This window comes from Lampetra fluviatilis, chromosome 24, assembly GCF_964198595.1.
Source record: "Lampetra fluviatilis chromosome 24, kcLamFluv1.1, whole genome shotgun sequence".
In the NCBI taxonomy this organism is placed as follows: Eukaryota; Metazoa; Chordata; class Hyperoartia; order Petromyzontiformes; family Petromyzontidae; genus Lampetra; species Lampetra fluviatilis.
Genome location: NC_136298.1, coordinates 5,571,455 through 5,594,089, shown reverse-complemented (window position 1 = coordinate 5,594,089; position 22,635 = coordinate 5,571,455).

The following is a 22,635-nucleotide window of genomic DNA, read 5'->3' as shown; positions in this document are numbered from 1 at the left end:
TTTGACTTTTTGAAGCTATTAACATGGCATTTGTCATCATGTTACAGTGTATTATCCGTTCTATTTCCATAAAAAAATACGAAAGTTCCATGTAAGTGTTAACATTTTTTTAAAACACCCTGTTTAATGCACATCAAAAACGATATAATACGCCTCCTCCACATAGCTGTGCTTCCATGAAATATATATTTTAAAAATGTATAAGTATTACCTTACACATCCCATTGCGCGTGTATGTGTGTGCATCACGTGTGTGTGTGTGCATCACGTGTGTGTGTGTGCATCACGTGTGTGTGTGTGCATCACGTGTGTGTGTGTGCATCACGTGTGTGTGTGTGCATCACGTGTGTGTGTGTGTGCATCACGTGTGTGTGTGTGCATCACGTGTGTGTGTGTGCATCACGTGTGTGTGTGTGTGCATCACGTGTGTGTGTGTGTGCATCACGTGTGTGTGTGTGTGCATCACGTGTGTGTGTGTGTGCATCACGTGTGTGTGTGTGTGCATCACGTGTGTGTGTGTGTGCATCACGTGTGTGTGTGTGTGCATCACGTGTGTGTGTGTGTGCATCACGTGTGTGTGTGTGTGCATCACGTGTGTGTGTGTGTGCATCACGTGTGTGTGTGTGTGCATCACGTGTGTGTGTGTGTGTGTGCATCACGTGTGTGTGTGTGTGTGTGCATCACGTGTGTGTGTGTGTGCATCACGTGTGTGTGTGTGTATTTTACTGCTGAAATGGAGGCCATATCATCAGCATTGGTTCAGCGCGCGCAAACTGTGCACCGCTTTCGACATTCAAGTGTCTCATCATTATTTTTGCGTTAAATGTCGAGAGCTCACGCTGTTGCCAAATGTAGCGATGTTGTCACTGCCAAACTGCGTTGTAAATAACGACCGGCGACAAATCTAGAGCGCCGTTCACTGCAGATTTTAGAAGCGATGACGCATTACGTTGCATGTACATTCAGGAACCTCTGTGAGTTTACCTTCGTGTGATAATGTACATCCCGTTGACAATCCACTGCTGGATTAATGCATTGATCTCGTGTCCGTATATTCTAGTGACACAAATCGAGAATGACCGCCCGCCTTCAGCCGCCTTAATTTAATTATGCACGTCATTGTAAGTCGAACGAGACAATGCCCGGTGAAATTTCACGCTTGGAGTCCCAGCCATCCCCTCCCCCTGCCTCACCCTCCCTCGCCCCCCTCCCCCCTTGACTATTCGTCGTCCTACAGACCTGAGGTGACCGTCAGAGTGAAGTGTGGAAGATCACACATATCGACACAAAGTCCCTCTATCCTCTACGGCATAGTCGGTCTTTTGTTGAGAAGGTCTGGCACGGCGTGTGCACGATTGGTTGGTCTGTAGGCCGGGTCACGGGTGTTTTTGACCTGGGTCAAAGGTCGTACATAGCTCATCGTCAATACCAAAGGTTTCTGGATCCCTACGGTCCGAATGGGCCCTTACTCGTTCCTGTAGGATAACAGTTACTCAAGAATGTGACGTGACTGACGGACAAGTGACATTTACGCTGCATCGGTTTAAAGCTGTTATTTTGTACAGCTCTCCCGTGTGTGTGTGTGTGTTGTATTGTACCACGTGTTGTCCGACGTTTCGCTGCACGTGTTTGGAGCCGGGAGCTGCGGTGTGCGCAAAGAAACCCCACTAAAATTAGTTCGATTCCTGGCGACGGCTAACATCAGCGGCGACAGAAATCGTTTGCACGGCCCTATTCGCTTCAATCGCTTTCAAGGCCTGGCGCAGTATGGCCAGATAATTCCCATCACCGACACGCCGCGGGGTGGCTTTCATCTAGCAGTGGATTGACAAGGAGCTATAATGTGTTATTAATACAAAATTATAGATAAGTTTAGTTTCATCAAAGCACTTGAAGATGTCATCGTCTGTCTCTGTATTTAATTTTTTTTTTATCCAGGTTCGCCTTTAATACTATTACATAGGTACAAGTATATGTACACATGTGTTGGTGCGAGAGAAAAAAAAAGTGGAACGCACGGATTAGAGAGCGTACGCAAGTTCGAGACGCCTCAGGCAGTGAAGTGGACATCTGTGAAAAAGAGCTTTGTAGCTCATCGGATTGCTCCAGTATAAATACTGATTCTGAAGTGCTTGGGCAGGAAGGGGTCGCTCGAAAAGATGATGCCTACGTGGTCGAGACTAACGGCGGAATGGCAGCCCGACAGGACGTCCATTGTGGAGATGGAGCGGTGAACGCAGCTCGCGTGCATGTGCAAGATGAATCGTTGCCGTGCAAAACTGCGAGGGATGGTTAACGACGACGACTCACGGAGGCCTTCATCCAGCAGTGGATAAATCGTGGCTGGTGTTTTGTTATCATCGAATATTGAGAAATTATAACGCCTTCATAATAATATATATATTTTAAAATTCTTACTGCTACTATCATATTCGACGTAATTTCCAACAAAAAAAATGTATGCGATCGTTATTTTCATTTTTTTTTTCACCCAGCGCGGGTAGAGCTTCCGCAGATTTCTAGTCGCCGCACAGATGGATTTATTTTGCCCGCACACGCGCGCATTGCAAACAGGCGCGCGCGCGTTCGCCCCGTCGCCCGCGCCTAAAAATCCCACCGCTAACGGGCGAAAGCCATCGCCCGTTTCCCATTCGCTCATAATTAATTGCCCAGAATAATTACTTTGACTTTCATTGTATTTGCTAAGCAAGCATCAAAGACGCGTGAGTTCGCAGCCACAGAAAGAGCGAGCGAGAGAGGCAGGGAGGGAGGGAGGGAGAGAGAGAGAGAGAGAGCGAGAGTTCATTTAATGGTGCCGACGGCGCAGGGATAATGAATCGATGATAAATGATGATTTTTTTTCTTTTTTTCCCGACCACTGCACACAAAAAGGAGAGGGAGGGTAGTCGTAAAAAGGAGGTTCCATGCCGTGCCCACTCCCTGTGCCCCGTGTGGACCAGATGGCTGCTAACGAAATTGTCAGCTTTGGGCGAACAAGATTTGTGTTTTCCGTGCCACGGAGCACGGGCGTGAAAATTCATGCCATGCCCCCCCACCCCTTACCAACACACTCCACCCCCCCTCTCTCTGTTTGTCCTGTCTTCCCACTACACTTTCATCCGTACACGCCGCTTTCGAATAATGCCTTTCTATCTATGGGTCTTTCTTACAAGTTTATTCATCAATCAAGTCAATTTGTCAGGCACGCAAATTCACTACGCCTCGCTGTGGATCATTATGCATAAGAAGCATATGCAAGCAGAAATACGTTCTGCTCCCCCCCCCCCCCCACATATTTATCTAATTTTAGCTCATCCTGCCTATTGGATTTTTCAGACCGATATTGTGGATTTCATCCAGCAGCAAACAAGCAAAGTCTGGATCGGCTTCGACCTTGTAGGTCTCTTCAGGCTTATTTGTGGTGATTAATTTGAATGGCATCATAATGGGCATTGCATTGGAAGTGAGTGGGGGGGACGTTTTTGAGAAAGCAGGGAGAAAATTGTCCAATATTAATCCGTTTCATGTACCGAGAAAAATCACCCAAAGTGAATTGAATCGTCGGATATATATTATATCGAATAGGTATTGCATCGAAACCGGTAGTGAGGTTTAGAAAGGCGAGAGTGAAATTGTCCTATCTGTGTCAATCCACCTAATTTATTTAATAATATGTGAATAATGAATTGAATATCACGAATGTATATTGCATTAAAAATAGGAGGGGGGAGGGTGGTGGTGGGGGGGGGGCTATAGGTTAAAATAAATGTTCGGAAACTACACAAGGCATGTCCAGTACGCTAGTCGAGGAAGAAGATGATGCCATTAGAGGCGGAGATGCGAAACTGAAGATTTAAATACAAATTATTTGGTGGTCCGCTGGCAGTGATGCACAAGCACAAATGCGTCAATGACACCGTGGCCTTAAAATGAAAATAAATAAAATAATAGGCGACGTTTTGGGCAATGGGCCTTCTCTACACAGCACGAGGGGCCATTGATCAAAAATGCGCTTAGTCTTAACAGCACACGGGTCATTATTAAAAACGTCACCAGATTTATATATATTTATACCTTTTCCCCAGCTTTAAAGGCCACAGTGTTCTTGACGGATGTGTGTTTTGCGATGATTGAATGCACGCATGCACTTAATACAGACGTATCGGTTATACAACCTCATAATTATCATAAAATAGAACACAAAATATACCCGTGGATGAAGGCCTCCGCACGCCGTGTCTCTCGTCATTTGACCATACTTCACCGCGCTGGTCAGTGTGGGTTGTTGAAGGGGCGGGGGGTGGAGCATTGCCGTGGTAGTCTAGCAGTGCAGCACAACAATGAGTTGTGCTGCACTGCTATTAGTATTTCTACTACCGTTGATAATGAACGTGTGTATTGCGTGTTCGTATTTGCGTGACATTATTTTAGAAATATCATTGTCATAGTCAGTAGCAGCAGTGTCGTTGTCATCATCATATTCATAACAAAAAACCTAAACACGCACGTTAACACTGTAGGCCTTAGATGAATACAAATAGATACTCGGCGATGTTTCTGCAAGTGGCCCTTCCGCACGGCACATACACATACAGGCCAGATAGATGGAGTTGATAAGGGCTGGAGAATGCACTTGACAAAATGGGGCAGTCATAGATGTTTGGTGCATTTACAGTCTATGTTATGTTTACGTATTGCATGCAAAGACAATACAGTTTCAATATAATATGAATTTGATTGTTTAATAAGTTATTGATTGGGGCATCAACATTTTTAATAGATATGAAACACACACACACGAGAATCGTTCTATGAGTGTGAGCACGTTGGCGGTCGTGTGTCCCAATGTTCTAGTGATGTTCTAGAAGGTCTACAGAGCCGACGTTTCACACAGACATGGGTGAAGACAATTCTTAAAACTAAACACATTCAAAAACCAACATTACTCAAGTTGCATGGGAGGTAAGTCTTTCAAAAGCCGACTTTTTTTTACCCAGCCATACCAAAGATTGTTATCTGGATTTATTGAATGATGTTAAATCCAAATATCGCATGAGATATTGCAATCAGATAACCGGATTGCTGACGTGTCTCCCCTTCCATGAAGAATTACAACCACCCCCCTCCCCTCAGAGGAAGAGCCATCTGTAATTTGACACACGTTACATTTCAGTCTGCTTAATGAAATAAAATTACGAAATAATGAATACGTTTGGTGCCCGTTCTAATCTCACAGCCTGGCAGTAGCTTGACAAGCACAGGCCGATGCTTGCTCTGCCATCTCCCCATTTTGAGTAATTTTGGGAGGTAATTTTTTCTAATTTGGTAAATTTGGACTTTGAAGTCGGGGCACGCATACGTGGCATATTACTCTTTTTTTTATTTAATCTCACACGGGGTCTTTAACGTCGACCGCGAAGCAGAAGGCGAGCGCATTTTTGGGCTTAATATGCCGGCAGCATTTACCAGAGCGGCCTGTGAATCCGAACCGCGAGGCTCTCCTTAGATTACACAGCGAACGCGCCACCACCAGAGACGTGTCACGGCCCCATCCTCACAGGTATATGATCATTTGAATTCACAATCTGCAAGTCGGTTACTGCAATATTATGCATTACAGTGCTTATTATTTTATTTTAACGGTTATGTAAACGTGGCACAAGCAAATACCCACAAAATATACTTCAGCGATGTAAGAGTAGGCCGAAGATTCAACTGATGAAGATCGCTATTTGAACGCGTAATTAGCACCTACACAACCACGTACAAAACAAAGACAAAGATCCCCCGTATACCCTGAATAGATTGTTGGGGCAAGTGCTGTTAGCGAGTTCCTATGATGACCGGCTCAGTACACGACGGGGTGGATGGCCAATAACTACACCCGACCGCCTTTGTCTCCTTCGTGGCAATGTTTACTATACACCAGGTACTCATTTGAGGCTGAGTCTACCTAGGGGAGGTCCAGGACCGGTCTAAATAATCGTCACCGGTGTTGGTCGTGAGCGGGAATCGAACTCAGGAGGCCGGATTCGTACCCCGACACTACCGTTCACCTCCACGTACACACACACACGCACACCCAATACATTCATCCACACAAAGACAGATCCATATACACCCATCAATGACAATGGCAAAACATTGATTATTGTAATACACACATAGACACAAAGAGAAAGATTCCCCGTGTAGCCTTCAATAGACTGTTGCGGCAAGTGCTGCTAGCGAGCGCCTATTTGAGGCCGGAACAGCATGCCAGGATCACATCCAGCCGCCTTGCTGTGCCGAGTGGCGATAATTACACATCGCACCAGCTACTTGTTTGAGTCTGAGTCGACCTAGGGGAGGCCCAGGACCGTTTCAGATAACCGTCACTGGTGTTGGTGGCCGTGAGCGCGAATTTACCTCGAGTCGCCAGTGACACTACCGCTCCCCGCGTACAAAGACAAAGATCCCCGTGTAGCCTTCTCAGACTGTTGGGGCAAGTGCTGTTCGCGAGCACCTATGAAAGCCGGCACGGCACACGAGGGGGCGGGTTGCCAGCACCACGCCCGACCGCCTTTGCGATGTTTACCCATCGCGCTAGTTACTCATTTGAGGCTGAGTCGACCTAGGGGAGGCCCAGGACCGTTTCAGATAATCGTCACTGGCGTAGGTCGTGAGCGGGAATCGAACTCGGGACGCCAGGTTCGTATCGCAGCGCGCAAACCGCTGCACCACCGCTCCCCCACACACGCACACGCACGCATGCACACGCACGCACACGCACGCACGCAAGAGCGATTTACAAGGAACGTTCTCTATCGCGTCCTTTCGCGGCAGCCACTCTCATCAGCTCGCCACGCAAAATCAGCTCAAATCCCCCCCCCCCGCGCGCCCCACACTCGATCCCAACCTCCCTCCCAAGCCATCTGCCTGCAAAGAAGATTTTTGTTTTTTTTGCCCCCGCTCCCTTACACATAACGGAAACCCGCTGGCCGCAAATACTCCGCAATAAGCTCCGTGAATGTGTTCGCCGAGGTTGAAAACCTTCTCCCACATCTTTTGCTGCTCTTTGCAAGAATAAAAAAAACACCACCCCAACTTGAGGGGGGGCGGGAGGTTTTGGGGGTAGCAGCAGTCGCTCATTTACCAGCGCGGTTCACAATTTAGATTGCTCGATTAAAAGTGTCTCTGTGCCATATGGCGCATAGACAAACTCGTCTCTTCCCGCATCTGCCTCCGAGACAAGAACGATGGTCGGATGGGCTGGCTCCGCACGCGCGCGCCCGCGTGTGTGTGTGTGGTTCGCGCTACGCTGCGATACGAACCCGGCCACCCGAGTTCAATTTTCGCTCACGGCCAACGCCAGTGACGATTTTTTGAACCGTTCCTGGGCCTCCCGTAGGTCGACTCAGCCTCAAATGAGTAATTGTTGTAGTGTGTAAAAAAAAACATGGTCACTGGGGAGACAAAGGCGGCCGGACGTGGTGATGGCCGTCCACCCCCTCGTGTGCCGTTCCGGCCTTCATAGGTGCTCGCAAACAGCACCTTACAGTCTGTTACAGGCTACACGGGGGATCTTTGTTTTTGATTCCGCTCGGCGCAAGCAATAACCATAGTCCTCATCACCATTGCCATCATTTGCCATCATGCATATGATGTATGTACGTACGTATGTTGAACTTCTTTCGCACCGTACGTAGCCAACTGTCCTAATCGGACAACAAACTAATGATGCGAGATCGTCGGAGAGGTTGACCACGGACCAGCGTGAAGGCAGCAAGCAGTGAGGTGCTGAGCCGGCCCTACCAGTAACTGTCCACGCTCTGCGGTCCTCTACGTATATTAAGATGTTGTCAGCCAATGAATGAGTGTCTATACATGTGGGAGGAATCCGGAGCGCCCGCCCGCAGAGAACCCACGCGTGAATGTGATGCAATGTCATCATAAGTCATTATGTACATATGACGATGTTATGATATCATATCATATACAATACATGATCGGCATCATCATCATCGCACATTATAATCAATCATCATTACCACTGATCATCATTAGTGAGCACCACGACCATCATCATCATCACCATAATTACCATCCTCATAATCACCACCATTATATCAATTTCGATCATCGTAAACATTGCATAACGAATTTTACATTTACGTGTTTATCTGTGTGGGAATGTATTGCGTATCATCACTCATCATCACCATTGGCTTCATCATCGTCGTCAGACGTCTACATCGCCTTTTACATCCACGTATTTATCTGACTGTCAATGTATTATCGTCAGTAACATCATCATCATCTTCATCACGGTTTAACACATTTTACACAAATGTGCATATCTGTGTATGAACGTATAATTCTATCATCATCACGAGTCGTTGTCGTTATCATCACCGTCAGCCACCTATGACGCCTTTCATGTATGCACAGTTTCTGCATGGGATATCAATATCATTATCAATGCTGATGATCGTGATCATCATGGTCCGATGAATAACCACGCTCGCACGTGTGGAACGATGTATTAAATGAATGACCACTTCATTATCATCCCATTCTTCACGCCTCTCGCACGTATCTTAGCGTGTATGAGTGCGTCAGTATCATCATTACAAATCATTACTGTCAATAATCATAATCAATTATTATCATCATCCTTTGTGCTGTAAACGGGACACGTCGCTCCGCGGTCGATCGATCGCAGTCAATCATCCCTCTGGGGTCGATGGAATCAGTACCACTTTGGGGGAGAAGTCAACAGTGGTTTGTCCTATGACCAAACTTGCCCCGGCCATATGAATGTGGAATTGTCATCACTGGCTCGGGGCTATAAACAGGAGATGAGCACCAATGCCTCACTGCTCATTTGAGTAGGACATTCCTTTAACTTTGAAATGTACTTTGTAACCCCTTTGCTATAAAATATACGTACGTGAAAGTGCATGAATTGCCATCATCCTCATATAACGCCTTGTACGTACGTACGCACATATATAAGATGACCATCATGATTATCATATATTACGATCAAAATTATCATTAGTGGCCAACATTATTTACCCACCACCAGCACAAACTGTGTCACCGACTCAATCGATGCATTAAAAAATGAATACGTAACGCATTGTGCAAGGACTACATATGCACACATACGTATACGGTGTGCGTGTATATATGTGTGAACGGAGGGCGAAGGAGCGACGCTCACAACAACGAGCTGAGTTCCTGGTAGATAAAACGTATCAAGTTGTCACAGCGGGGGGCACAGGTGGTGCATCTGGCAGTCATCTCAGTCAGTCAACCCGTGACCTCCTGCCAGCGAGTGTTCGACACTTCACGTGGCGGCAAGGTGCACCCTAGCCAGGCACAAGGAGCGACTGGGGACGTCACCGCACTGAGTGGTGACAGCGGTTGTGTCTATGTGTACGTATATATGTGAACCCGGCGACCCCAATTCGATTCCCGCTCAACCCACGCTGCGCACCCCAATTAGATCCCCCAAAACTCGCTAGCGAATAAATGAACCTTTTATGGGCCTCCCCTAGGTCGACTCTCAAATCAGTTCCTGCTGCGAGTGTAAAACATCGTCACTAAGGAGACAAAGGCGGCCGGGGCGTGGTGGAGTTACTGGCCACTCACCTCCCTCATTGTGTGCTCACAGAACAACACTTGTCCCAACAGTGTGGCAGGAGGGCTCTATGAAAACCCCCCCCCCCTAAGAGGACCCCTATGAGCCTGCTCCCCCCCCCCTAACCCCCCCCCCCAGGGCACTTTTATGAGCTGTGCACGATAATTAAACACATTCGGACCTGAGCGACGACAGCCTGTACGGCCGATGATTATACAAAATGATCTCTATTAAAAAAGGGGGGGGGGGGGTTGGGGGGCTTGTGGGGGGGGAGGGTGAGTGGGGGGGAAGCGGGCAGATTAATTGGGTGGAATCGCGCGAGACGTGATTGAAATGATAAGGGGGTCCCGATACCGCAGATATGCCGCGAGCTCGATACGGTTGTCTGCCAATCGGCTCCTCGTCAAGGCAATTAGGCGGCGCGCAATTCTGAAACGATGGCGCGATATCGGTTGAGATGATTTATTTATTTCGTGGAAACTCTCATTTGCAAGGAGAAAAGAAAGTTGTTTAGCGGAGGCACTGGCGAGCGAGGCCGGCTGCGGCGGGCGTTGATGGTTTGATTCGATCTCCCGGCACGGCAACTGAAACAATGGACAGTTTTTTTGCTTCTTGGTTCTTTCGGTAAAGTCACGTAGAATTGAAATAATAAAATAATAAAAATAAAACATAAAAAAAATAATTCTCACGACGTTTCGGCCACAACGCAATTAGCCGTCCTCAGGTGGAGAACATGCCTGTCTGTCTGTCACCTCGACAGACCTGTTCTCCACCTGAGGACGGCTACTTGCGTTGTGGCCGAAACGTCGTGAGAATTATTTTATTATGTTTTATTTTTATTATTTTATTATTTCAATTCTACGTGACTTTACCGAAAGAACCAAGAAGATGAATCCCTGCAGTCACGAAAGCTTTAAATTTGAAAAATGGACAGTTTTGTTAAATCCTCGTAAGCACCACCGCCACCACCGCCGCCACCGCCACCACCGCCGCCTCTGTCCACAAAGCAGGAGGTAGCAAGACGACGGTCGATGGGCGGTATCGAGTGTGGTGGTGTAAAGTGTGGGTGCTCAGACTTCAGCCAATCTTCCAAGACGTCTGGTCAGCGTGGAAGAGTAGGCCAATTATCCCATTTCTGGAGGGGTCTCTCTAGAGCTCCCGGTATCTCTTCAAACCCCTTCCGCCAGCAGTGCCGTGAACTAATAATTCGTCTTTTACTGTGAGCCATAGTCGGTGCCGTTCGCGACAGCGTCAGACCTGTATCGATTCATTGCTGAATAAATGATTACTACACATCGCCCTGTCGATCATGGAGTACGTTTAACCATACTTCACCGCGCCGAATCAGTGCGGGTTGGCGGGGGCTTTCAATTCGGATGATTTTATTACGTGTGTATTATGCATTTTATTATAATGTGATGTCATTAATTTACGTGTCTTTCTTGTTGTCGTTTACATAGTGTCAGTCGCCTCATCTAGTCCTGTCACGCACCTTGCATTGCATCCTTTGCACGGATCGTGCTACGTAAGTAAAGTTTCATTGATGTAGAGACCACTCCGCCAGCGGCGTTCGCCATGGCCGGGAATGAAACTCAGATCGGCCGGTTCAGAGGACACTCTGCTATGCGCTTGCACCACTGACGACACGCACACCTATAATCTGGCTTGTGGTTGATATACAAAAGGTAAATGCGGAAAATAATAATAATGCTTCACCAACTCGTACTGACCAGCGTGGTGAAGTATGGTCAACCACCCCCCCACCCCCCATGACCGACGCCCCGTGTGGAGGCCCCCATCCAGCAATGGATTGACAGAGCCCGATTCATGATAATGTTGTAACATTCATTGATATCGACGTGGCATGTATTATACGTGTATGTGCAATATGTGTTTGCCAATATAGAGTAAATATGAATCGAATACACTGCGTTATTTAAATATACATAAACACGAGACACTTTTACAATGTGTTAGCGTCTCTGAACAGCGCATAGCAAACGGTAGAGTCACATGCTATCCTGCACATTTTATTTAAACAAACATATGAACACGCATACCAAAGGCAAGTTGGCTAAAAGGTGGCTTGTTCCGATTAACTGAGCGGTTTGTTCCTAGACAACAACAAAAAACGTGAATTTTCGAAGTTACGAATTAATTACGCAAGCCACCGTGGGAGACAAGTCAATCACCAAATGAATATTTAATGCGAAAGATGTGGATCAACATCAGTGTATTTGAAACACGCACTCTGTGTGTGCGCGTGGTCGTGCATGGTGAGTATATGGGGAGCGCGAGATCAGTGATTAGCGCAACTGCGCTACCACCCGAGTTCGATTCCTGCTCACGGCCAACACCAACGACGATTCTCTGAACCGGTCCTGGCCCTCCCCATAGGTCAACTCAGCCTCAAACGAGTACCTGGTGCCATGTGTCAAACTCATCGTGAGGGAGGCAAAGACGGTCCGGCGTGGTGCTGGTCACCCACTCCCCTCGTGTGCCGTGCAGGCCTTCATAGGTGCTCGCTAACAGCACTTGCCCCAACAGTCTGTTAAGTCTAGACGGGGAATCCTTGTATGTTGCTGTTTTTGTGTGTGCTGTATATGTATGGATGTATCATATTGTGTGTGTGTGCGTGCAAATGTGTGTTTGTGTGCAACGTGCAAATTATGGTTGCATGCGTATGTTTCTGCGTGTCTATACGAACGCGTGTAGGTCATGTATATATGCGAGGTGCTTGCAAACAGCACTTGCCCCAGCAGTCTGAGAGGAGATCTTTGTATTTGTGTGTGTGTGTGCGTACGCGCGTACGGTAAATGTGTGGGTATGATGGGGAGCGGTAGTGTAGTGGTCAGCGCGCTGCGCTACGAACCCGGCATCCCGAGATCGATATCCGATCACGGCACCATCGGTAACGAATATCTGAACCGTACCGCGAGGCCGCCTCTTCTAGGTCGACTCTGGCTTAAATGCGTACCCGGTGCTGATGTCTAAACATCAGCACAGGGGAGACAAAGGCGGCCGGGCGTGGTTCTGGCAAACTCATTAACGTGTATGCCGTGGCGGTCCTAATAAGCGCTCGCTAACAGCAGTTGTGTCCCACCAGTCTGTTAAATTAACTTGGGCGATCTTTACCTTCGTCTGCTTATATGCATATTAATGTTTGTGTGCATCGCGTCTCCAAACCTGTCAACCCCTTATCAGTGCCCCTACCTTATTACAGATCAATTCAGACCTCATTGGTCACCCCGTGCCCTTATAAATCTCAACGTTCACCCTACACAGTGCCATCACAAGGGAGAAACACAAACAAATAGACACTGGTTTTCTTTCCCATATTGAAACGGCTGTACGCCGTACGGACCTGAAAACTCAATTTCCATGGACAAGAATGCGTATGGCTTGGCAGGCATAGCGTCTACGTACAATTGTAGACCTCCATATAATGCGACTCGTCGTAAGAGATCATTAAACTGACGTCTGATCAAAGTCGAGCAACATTTTGCAGGGCGCATCGTCACCGTCATACTGGTAGGAACCTCCTGGTTACACCAGCCCACAGGGGATTAGTGTGTCCGTCCGTCCGTCGTGCAGGGTGGGGCTGAGTGGGGAGGGTAGAGAGGGGCTGGGTGGGGAGGGTGGAGCTGGGTGGGGAGGGTGTGGCTGGGTTGGGGGTGGGAGGAGTGGGGATTGGTGGGGAGGGGCTGGTCACCCCGTGGTGCCCTTATAAAACTCAACATTTAACCTACTCACGCCGGCTTGTGCCCGCCGTCACAGTCGGGCATATTTGCGGAATACACCACGCCGCCGTTGACCCTGGCCATTGACCGAGCAACCCAACGTTCCTACCAGCTCCCTCCGCAGGAATGTGTTTAATATTGAAGTGCACGTGAGATACGCTATGTGACATTGTTCGTCATGATAGTGCACTGCGGTATGCTGTAAATAGCTAAAATCACAAATGTAAAAAAAATATGCGAACCTGTTCAGGGGCCGTCCATAAATGACGTCACGCGATTTTTTGGACGATTTTTTACCCCTCCCCCCCTTCGTCACGCGACGTCACAAAAAGTCAGACCGCCCCTCAAATATAACGTCACAAAGCTCTGCCCCCCCCCCCCCCAAAAAAAAAACATGCTTCAAATCGCTCTAAACTATTGTCATTGTAGTGCGTATTTAATGTGGCGCTGCACTCTGATGTTGTAGAAGAAAATATTTATTAAAACGTCTATTCAACTAAGTAGAACGTGTTGTCGATATTTATTTCAAGCTGCGCATTTGGATGTGACGTCACATTTCTCAAACCCCCCCCCCCCCTCCTCGTCACACATCTTCACAAATGTCTGACCCCCCCCCTCCCCTAGGTGCGTGACGTCATTTATGGACGGCCCCTCAGTCCTTTTTCTGATTATAAGACGCGCCCCAGCCACCCCCCACCCACTCCCGTAGTATAACCCGGTAATGGTGTCTGTGTGTGTGACGCCAGCGGGCGTTCGACACTTCACGTGGCCTCAAGGTGCACATGGCCTGGCACAAGCGTCGTGGTGACGTCACTGCCACTTAGTGGCGAATGGCGGCTGTTGTTGCAACAAGCTTTGGGTGTTGCGTCTTACAATCCGTAGATGCCGGTGCGGCCGTCGTATCAGTCGAGGCCGTGCGGATCATGCTAATTGTTTTGACCATACTTCACCACGCTGGTCAGTGCGACGATGTTGACCTGTGGCATGGAAATCGAACTTGATCTCAGCTCCCCGCGGTTCCGACATCGACCATAGAAGAGCAATGCGCTAACGACTGCGCCACCGCTCCCCACAAACAACCCTTCAAAATGTTGCATTCCATTCGACAACATCAGGAAAGCCACAATTAACACATCCGCGCTGCCGTTAATTAGCGTTCACGGCGTGCACGTGTCCACCGCGTGTTCATGCGACGGGCTAATTAATTGGTATCAAGAAGCCGTTGATGTACGTCGCGAGCGATTGTGACGGGGGGGGACAAACACGGTCAAGCGTGTGGACAAAGATAAAGACAAAGATCCCCCATATAGCCTTAACAGACTGTAGGGGCAAGTGCTGTTAGCGAGCACCTATGAAGGCCGGAACGGTACACGAGGGGGTGGGTGGCCAGCAACACGCCCGACCGCATTTGTCTCCCCAGTGGCGATGTTTACACTTCGCACCAGGTACTCATTTGAGGCTGAGTCGACCTAGGGGAGGCCCAGGCACGGTTCAGATAATCGTCACTGATGTTGGCCGTGAGCGGGAATCGAACCCGGGTCTCCAGGTTCATAGCGCAGCGCGCTAACCGCTACACTACCGCCCCCCAAGCGTGTGGAGATCACACACCCACACACACGTGCTGAACTACACACGCTTTGATGCGTGCGCGCAAGCGGCCGTGTCGCCTTTTCGCGCGCTGAGCTGCGAAACTCGGCCGGCCGAGTTTCAATTCCCAATCGTGGCCACAAAACACCCGCGACGATTATCTGAACCGGTCCTAAACCTCCCCCCTTAGATTGACTCGGCCTGGTGCGATGTGTTAACATCGTGTGCCCCGTGCCGGCCTTCAGAGATGTTCACGAACATCACTTGAATTTCGATTTAAAGCTTTCGTGACTGCAGGGATTCATCTTCTTGGTTCTTTTTTTCCATTCTATTCTACGTGACTTTACCGAAAGAACCAAGAATATGAACAGCACTTGTCCCAAAACTCTGCGAAGGCTTACAGGGAGGGGGGTCTTTGTCGCTGACCAACGTGGTGAAGTATAGTGTGTGCGTACTTCTGCATGTGTGTATGTATGCGTCCCTCCGTGTGCATGTGCTTCTGATCTCGCCAATGAACGTAAACCATCACGGAAACTCCGGTGATCTTCGCAGTGGCTTTTGGCTGGCCATCGAACACGGTCACCACATCGCGCGCTTTCAAATCCGTTTCTACGGCCGTCTGGAACGTTCTTCATTCCGATAATAAGAAGCCACTGGATCTATGCACTCTTAAATCTAAATTGAAAACTCACTTCTTTAGAATTGCATTTTGTTTTAGTTTGTTGTCCTCTTGCACCTCCGATTAAATCGGTTGGCTACGTATGGTACGAAAGAAGTTCAACCTAGATATATATGTATATATGTAAACATCTATACAGTATATATACAAGTACTGCACTGAGTGGATGGGACACGCTGTGGTTAGCGCACTGTGCTATGAACCCGACTAACCTGAGTTCGATTCAGGTGACGGCTAGTATCAGTGGCAGGTGACATCATATCCAGGCATGCCTCCCCACACCCCCCCCCACCCCCCCCTTAAGTAATCTAAATATAGTCAAGCAACCACCACAAACCCACACAGCGTTGGTGAAGCCTTCATCCAGCAGTGGATTGACAACAGAATGTAAAGTATCGTGCTAAGGAGTGGGTGTCTTGTTGACACGGACGCGCATTCCAGCAACAATAGACACGGCGCTCTCTGTGTGTGAGCGGAAGTTCGTGATTCATTCGCATGACACAGGGAATGAATCACAACAGTGCGGGGGTGGGTGTGGAGGGGTGGGTGGGTGGGTAGAGTAATTACTGCGTGAACGCCACGGAGACCCTGGGAGGAAGGGGTCTCTGGGAAGAGAACGGCAGGAGGGGCATTAAGAGGATGAGGGTGGCAGTGTTAATTATTGTAATGTGGCCCTGTGACTGACAGGGTTAATGGCGATGCGTGGGCAAAGGCCGTTGCTTTTGGTGGTGGTCTTTGTTGTTGTTGTTGTGAATTTATCGGCGGTACTCGGCAGCGGTGGTGGTTGTGAATCTGCGGATGATGATGAGGTGATGGAAAATTTCACTGCTGGTGGTTGTGGTGGTGAAGTTGTTCTGTATGTATGTTGAACTTCTTTCGCACCGTACGTAGCCAAGCGTGCTAATCGGATGTGCGGGGGAAGGACAAGAAACTAAACACAAAAAGCAGTTCTCAAGAAAAGTTTTTTATCTAAAAATGTGCTTGTAGTTGGCAAAATTACTCAAAATGGTTGTGGCGAATTTAAAGATGATGATGATGATGGCAACGGTGGTGAACGTACTGTGATGGCGTTAGTGAATTCACTTGTGGTGGTGAATGTTTTTTTTTCGTCATGGTGAACTTCCTGGCAACGGTGACCGCGGTAGTAGTGGTTGATGGTGGCCAATTTCCTGGCGAAAGCTATTGACGGCGGTCGTATTTGGAGGGTTTGTGGTTGACACTCACGCGGAGACTGTGTGTTTGTTATTTGTAATGAGATATTCCTGGGCAGGGCATTGGGTATATTTTTGTATGTGCGGCGTGCCGGCCGTGACATGTCTCTGAACGTTCCGGCAAACCGCAAACATGTCAGGAGGTGCGGGAGTCAGATCACACAGAAACGTGGGGCTTGCAACTTCCCTATATCTTCTTGGTTCTTTCGGTAAAGTCACGTAGAAGGGAAATAATAAAAAAATAAAACATAATTAAATAATTCTCACGACGTTTCGGCCACAACGCAAGCAGCCGTCCGCAGGTGAAGACGCTGTCTCCCCGACAGACCTGGTATTCACCTGAGGACGGCTGCTTGCGTTGTGGCCGAAACCTCGGGAGAATTATTTTATTATGTTTTATTATTTTATTATTTCCCTTCTACGTGACTTTACCGAAAGAACCAAGAAGATGAATCCCTGCAGTCACGAAAGCTTTAAATCAAAACTTCCCTGTAGCTACGTGATATTGAACGCGGGGCTAAGGAGTGTCCTCTCAGAGGTAGAGTGTCACAAGGAGGATGGATTATTTTGGGTGTATTTTTTGGGTGTTTTTTCTCTCCACAAATGCGTAGGGGTTTCCTCCCACAGACACTTTTGGCTTTCACCTAAGTGCAAAAAATACAAAGTGCACCGTATAGCCTTAACTGAAATGTTGGGGCAAGTGCTGTTAGCGAGCCTCTATGAACGTAGGCACGGCACACGACGGGGTGGGTGGCCAGCACCACCCCCGGCCGCCTTTGTCTCCCTCATGGCGATGATTGCATAACGCACCAGGTACTAATTTGAGGCTGAGTCGATCTAGGGGAGGCCCAGCACCGGTTCAGACAATCGTCACTGGTTTCGACTGTGAGCGAGAATCGAACTCGGGTCTCTTGAGGGGTTCATCGCACAGTGCGCTAACTACTGCACCAGGGCTCCCAACACAGATACAAACGCATGCACGCACACACAAAAGACAAAGATCCCATGTGTAGCCTTAACAGACTGTTGGGGCAAGTGCTGTTAGCGAGCAGCTATGTAGGCCAGCACAGCACATGAGGGGTTGGTTGGCCAACACCACACCCGGCCGTCTTTGTCTCCCCAGTGGTGATGTTTACACACCGCACCAGGTGCTCATTTGAAGACGAGGCGACACACAGTGCTTAAGCACACGCATTCACCTGTACTCGAACTATCGATATTCCAACCAACTTGTAATGCAAATAAACGACACCCACAGTATTCAAATAAAACGAGAGAATTGGGAAATCCTGTTTCCTTAATCCGCTTGTACTTAAGCTGCACTCTATGTAAGACAAAAACAACCCCCCCACCCACCGTCTCCCCAAAACCAACAAAAATAACCACACAAATGCACATTCTTTGGGTTTTTCGGTAAAGTCACGTAGATATAAAAAAATAATAACAATAAAATAATACAAAAGAAACTGATTTTTATTCACTTTATTTTCATTTTTATTATTGTATTATTTTATTGTTATTCTTTTTCTAACTACGTGACTTTACCGAATGAGCCAAAGCATATTAATTCCTGCAGTCACGAAAGCTTCGAGTCAAGATTTAACCGCACAAATGCAATGTACATCAAAAACAAATGCAACTTGAATTCCCGCATCGCGGATTCTGTACCCACCCTCGTATTCAACCGAGCGGGGGGGGGAAGTGGGGTGCCGTTGCTCACTCGCTGTGTTCAAGTCATTTCCTACTCATTGTCATGATACGAGAGCGGTCGGGTTAAAATGCTTTCACCATTTAGAAGGCCGGCACCTTAATCTCGCTAACGCGGCGGGCAAACACGCCCGCAGCCCTTCGCTTTGTGTCCGCCTGCGGCACGATGTCCTACAGGAAGGATTGTCTCCCGTGTGGATTATTCTACCCACCCCCCCCACCCCCCCCCCACTCCACCCCCCATCCATTGTTCCATCGCGTGGTACTATCTTTTAGACTTGACTGCGACCACGGATTGAGCGAAGTTTGATCGGGGTACTTTTATTTGATCGTGGTCATTGTTTTCTCCCTCGTTTTTATTTCTGCCTGTGTGCGGGGGTAATTATTGCTATAGTTTAGGGTAGCGGTAGTGTAGTGGTGAGCACACTGCGCCACGAACCCAACCACCCGGGTTCGATCCCCGCTCACGGTGGTGACGATTATCTGAGCGGGTCCTAGGCCTCCCCTAGATCGACTCGGCCCCAAATGAGTGCCTGGTGCACTGTGTAAACATCACCACTGTAGAGAGACAAAGGCGGCCGGGCGTGGTGTTGGCCACCCACCCCCTCGTGTGCCGCCTACTCGTACATCACTTATCCCAAAAGCCAGTTAAGTATATACCGTTGTTTTTGTACTTGTGTGTGTCACACGAGTTTTCGTAACGCACAATTATCTCAACTACATGGGTTCGAAACCCGACTACGGCTAATACCAATAATGTTTAGTATCCGAGTGAGTCTCTTCAAATGTGTCTGGGGTAAATGAAAAAGTGTATCTGAGTAAAACCTCAACAAGAGAATACGCTTACACTGTGTACACACGTTACACTGTGATTCAAATTAATCCAAACTCATATTTTAAAACAGCTGGACCAATCGTTGAAACGTAGGTACAAGCATGCTCACGGCTGGACCAGTTGTATGCACGTTTTTAAACTAAAGAGTAACTAAAGCACTGCATCTCTACAGAATACTAAGGTAAGGTCACGCGACACGGCCGGTCGACGTGGAAGAGTAGACCAAATACCAATTGATAGCGGCCTCTAGTGGTGACCCTTTCGCCAGCAGAGGCTTGAGTGAGCAGTTATAAGGCCGAACCGTTACCCTTTTGAGCCCAATAATTTTTGAATTAGGCTTATACAGTATATAATACAGTCTATAATAATAATACGTTACGTTTATACTATATTTCACTGCATTGCCTCCGCAGCAATTCAAAGCCGCCTTCCATCACATTGCATCTCAAACAATTCGAAGGGCACCCCACGGCCAAAGCGGCAGCTGCCCCTGTGTGGCATAAGGAGACTCGGCACCTATCCTAACAAGAGGGGGCATTTGTCTGTCAAGACGGGGAATGGGTGGGGGGGGGGCGATTGCTATTTGGAAATCCTCATTGAGTAGATATTTGTTTGTTACATCTATAAAACCGTCGATCTCTGCATTGAAAGTGTAGGGTGCAAACAATTAAACCGCGCTGCACAGAATCCGTATTTTATAGCAAATGCATCGGCGTTTAATTTATAATAATAATAATAGTTCAATTTGTAACGCGCGCAAATTTGCAGACGTAGTGGCCGCAACTCAGAGGCGCGGAGCCAAGCTCAGAGTCGCTCAAAAGCATGATTGTAGAGGTGAGTTTTTAAGTCTCTCTTGAAGGAGGCGATTGAGGTGATGCTGCGAATGTGCAGAGGGATATCGTTCCAGAATGTTGGGGCTGACTATCAGAGGTGCGTGCATCCGGCACCTAACCATTTCACGTGACACTCGCACAGTTTTTTTTAAATGCACGTGTTTATTCACCTGCGTTTCCGTCTACCACCGTTGAGGAACAACGTGGTGTCACTTGTGGCTACGTTCCTGAAGGTCCCACGCTGTATTCGCTCTCTGCGATATTGACAGATGCGTCTGCGTTGTTGCTGTAAGCTGCTGCTGCTTTGGTCTTTATTTTATTCCAACCGCCACGATATACCCGGCTTCCAGCCGCAGCACTGGATTGCATATCCCCAACCATTACCGCCACCCTCTCGAGCTAAATTTCCTATTATTCAGTCCACTCATAAATGACCTCGCGATACCTGTTGCCATGGACGAAATCATCGAAGGGCAGCAACCACGGCATTGTGTCGAGGCACACAGCTGTTGTCATCATCCCACGAATGCAACCCTCACCACCAGATTGTGTGTAAGTAGGCGCAAACCACCCCGCGAACGCCATCATTGCCCAGTTATTTGGCACGCTACGTGTGAACAAACGAACTAACAACAAATGCCGGCTAACTGTCGAAACGGCATCACCCTTGGGAGCAAATCAAAGGCACTTGGACTTAATTCACTCGAGTCGTAGATAACAACGCGACGGCGGAAGCCGTGGACTGCGATTGAAGAGATCAACAAATCGCATGAACGCCGCGGGTGTCTTGCACACAAACGTTCGATTCCCTCCACAAAGTAACGCATTGTCTGACGATGATGCTGCTGCTGCTGCTGGTAGCGGCGCAACAACATCATACACTCAGACACGCTCGTCAACGACACTGCGGCTTTAAAAAGAAGGGAGAAAAACAAACCCGATATTATTCTTATTATAGGCGACGTTTCGTGCAATGGTCCTCATTCACTGCAGTCACATTCTTCATTGCACAAAGAATGGAACATCTGAGCGGACAACTGCCCACCGTTCCTCATCCCCCCCCCCCCCAAGATTCACTTTATATCTCCCTGACGCCTTTGACCGCACATCACCATCATCACCATTATCTAACATAATAACTATACAACGTCGCTATTCCTCCGAACGACAACAACATTGTCATCATCATCAGTAAGAGAATGAACGCGTGTGTCATCCAACCCCCCTAAAGATTCACTCGGCGTCTTCCCGAATCCTTTGACCGCATATCATCATCACAATCATCATCGAACATCATAACAATAAAACGTCGCTATTCCTCCAATCGACGACTACGACGACATCATCATCATCAGTCAGAGAATGAACGCGCGTGTCGCATGCCACACATCAACGCGCCAGGACAATGGACCGATTTGTTGCTGTATACTCAGCCGCCAATAGGCGAGTGCTGAGAGACATCAGAATTGGAAGGGTGGGGTGTGGGGGTGGCCGTGTGGGGGGGGGGGTAAGCATTGGGGAGTGGTGGTGGTTGTATTGGGTTGGATGGTCGATGGGAGGTGGTGGTGGGGGTGGATGTCCTTTGTATAGTGTGGTATACGAGGCTGTGGGTGGCATGTTTATCCTTCCGCCTACTCGCTAAATGTGCTCCCCATTTTAATGCTAAACGGGTGATGCACAACTCGCAGGGGGCCGGTTCGCATGAGCGCGAGTAGCTGCTGCGCAGACGCGTCGTGGTGGTTGCGCGCGGTGGCCGCGGCGCTGAGAGTTTGACGAGATCGTCACGTGGCGAGACCCAAAATAAACAGAGCTCCGTGATGAAGATCGCGCCTGCCGCTTGGCTGCTTTCGGCGCCGTGAAAGGCAGCGGAGAGGGGTTCGCGTCGCGCCGTCGTTTCTCAAAACCGAGCCGCCGCTGGTCAAAGCCGTGAGCGACGTCTTCTTAACGCCGTTACCACCAGCACCACCACCACCACGTAACCGGCTTCGTTGCTACTACTTATACTACTTCTACTACCACCACCAACAACAACACGATCACTTTTGCTAACCTCTTTTATCCTGCCATCATCCTGTTCCCCCGCCCCCTCTATAACCATCCCTCCTCCTCCCCCCCCACCCCTACCACCACCCAACTCGCCTTTCCTTCCTTCTCCTTTCCACACTTTACTCTCTCTCTCTCTCGCTCTGACTCTCACTCACACATTATCTCTCTCTCTCTCGATCTGACTCTCACTCAGACATTCTCTCTCTCTCTCTCGTGCGCTCCCTCCCTCCGCTTCTGCAAATATTCGCCACACTGGGCAGTCGATCTGACAACGTGCAAGTGCCGCCACGACAAAGCCAAGCACCGCGCGTGAAGGCGGCGAGCCGACGGGCAGACAGGGCACCGTTTTGTCCGAGCGAGTGAGAGGCG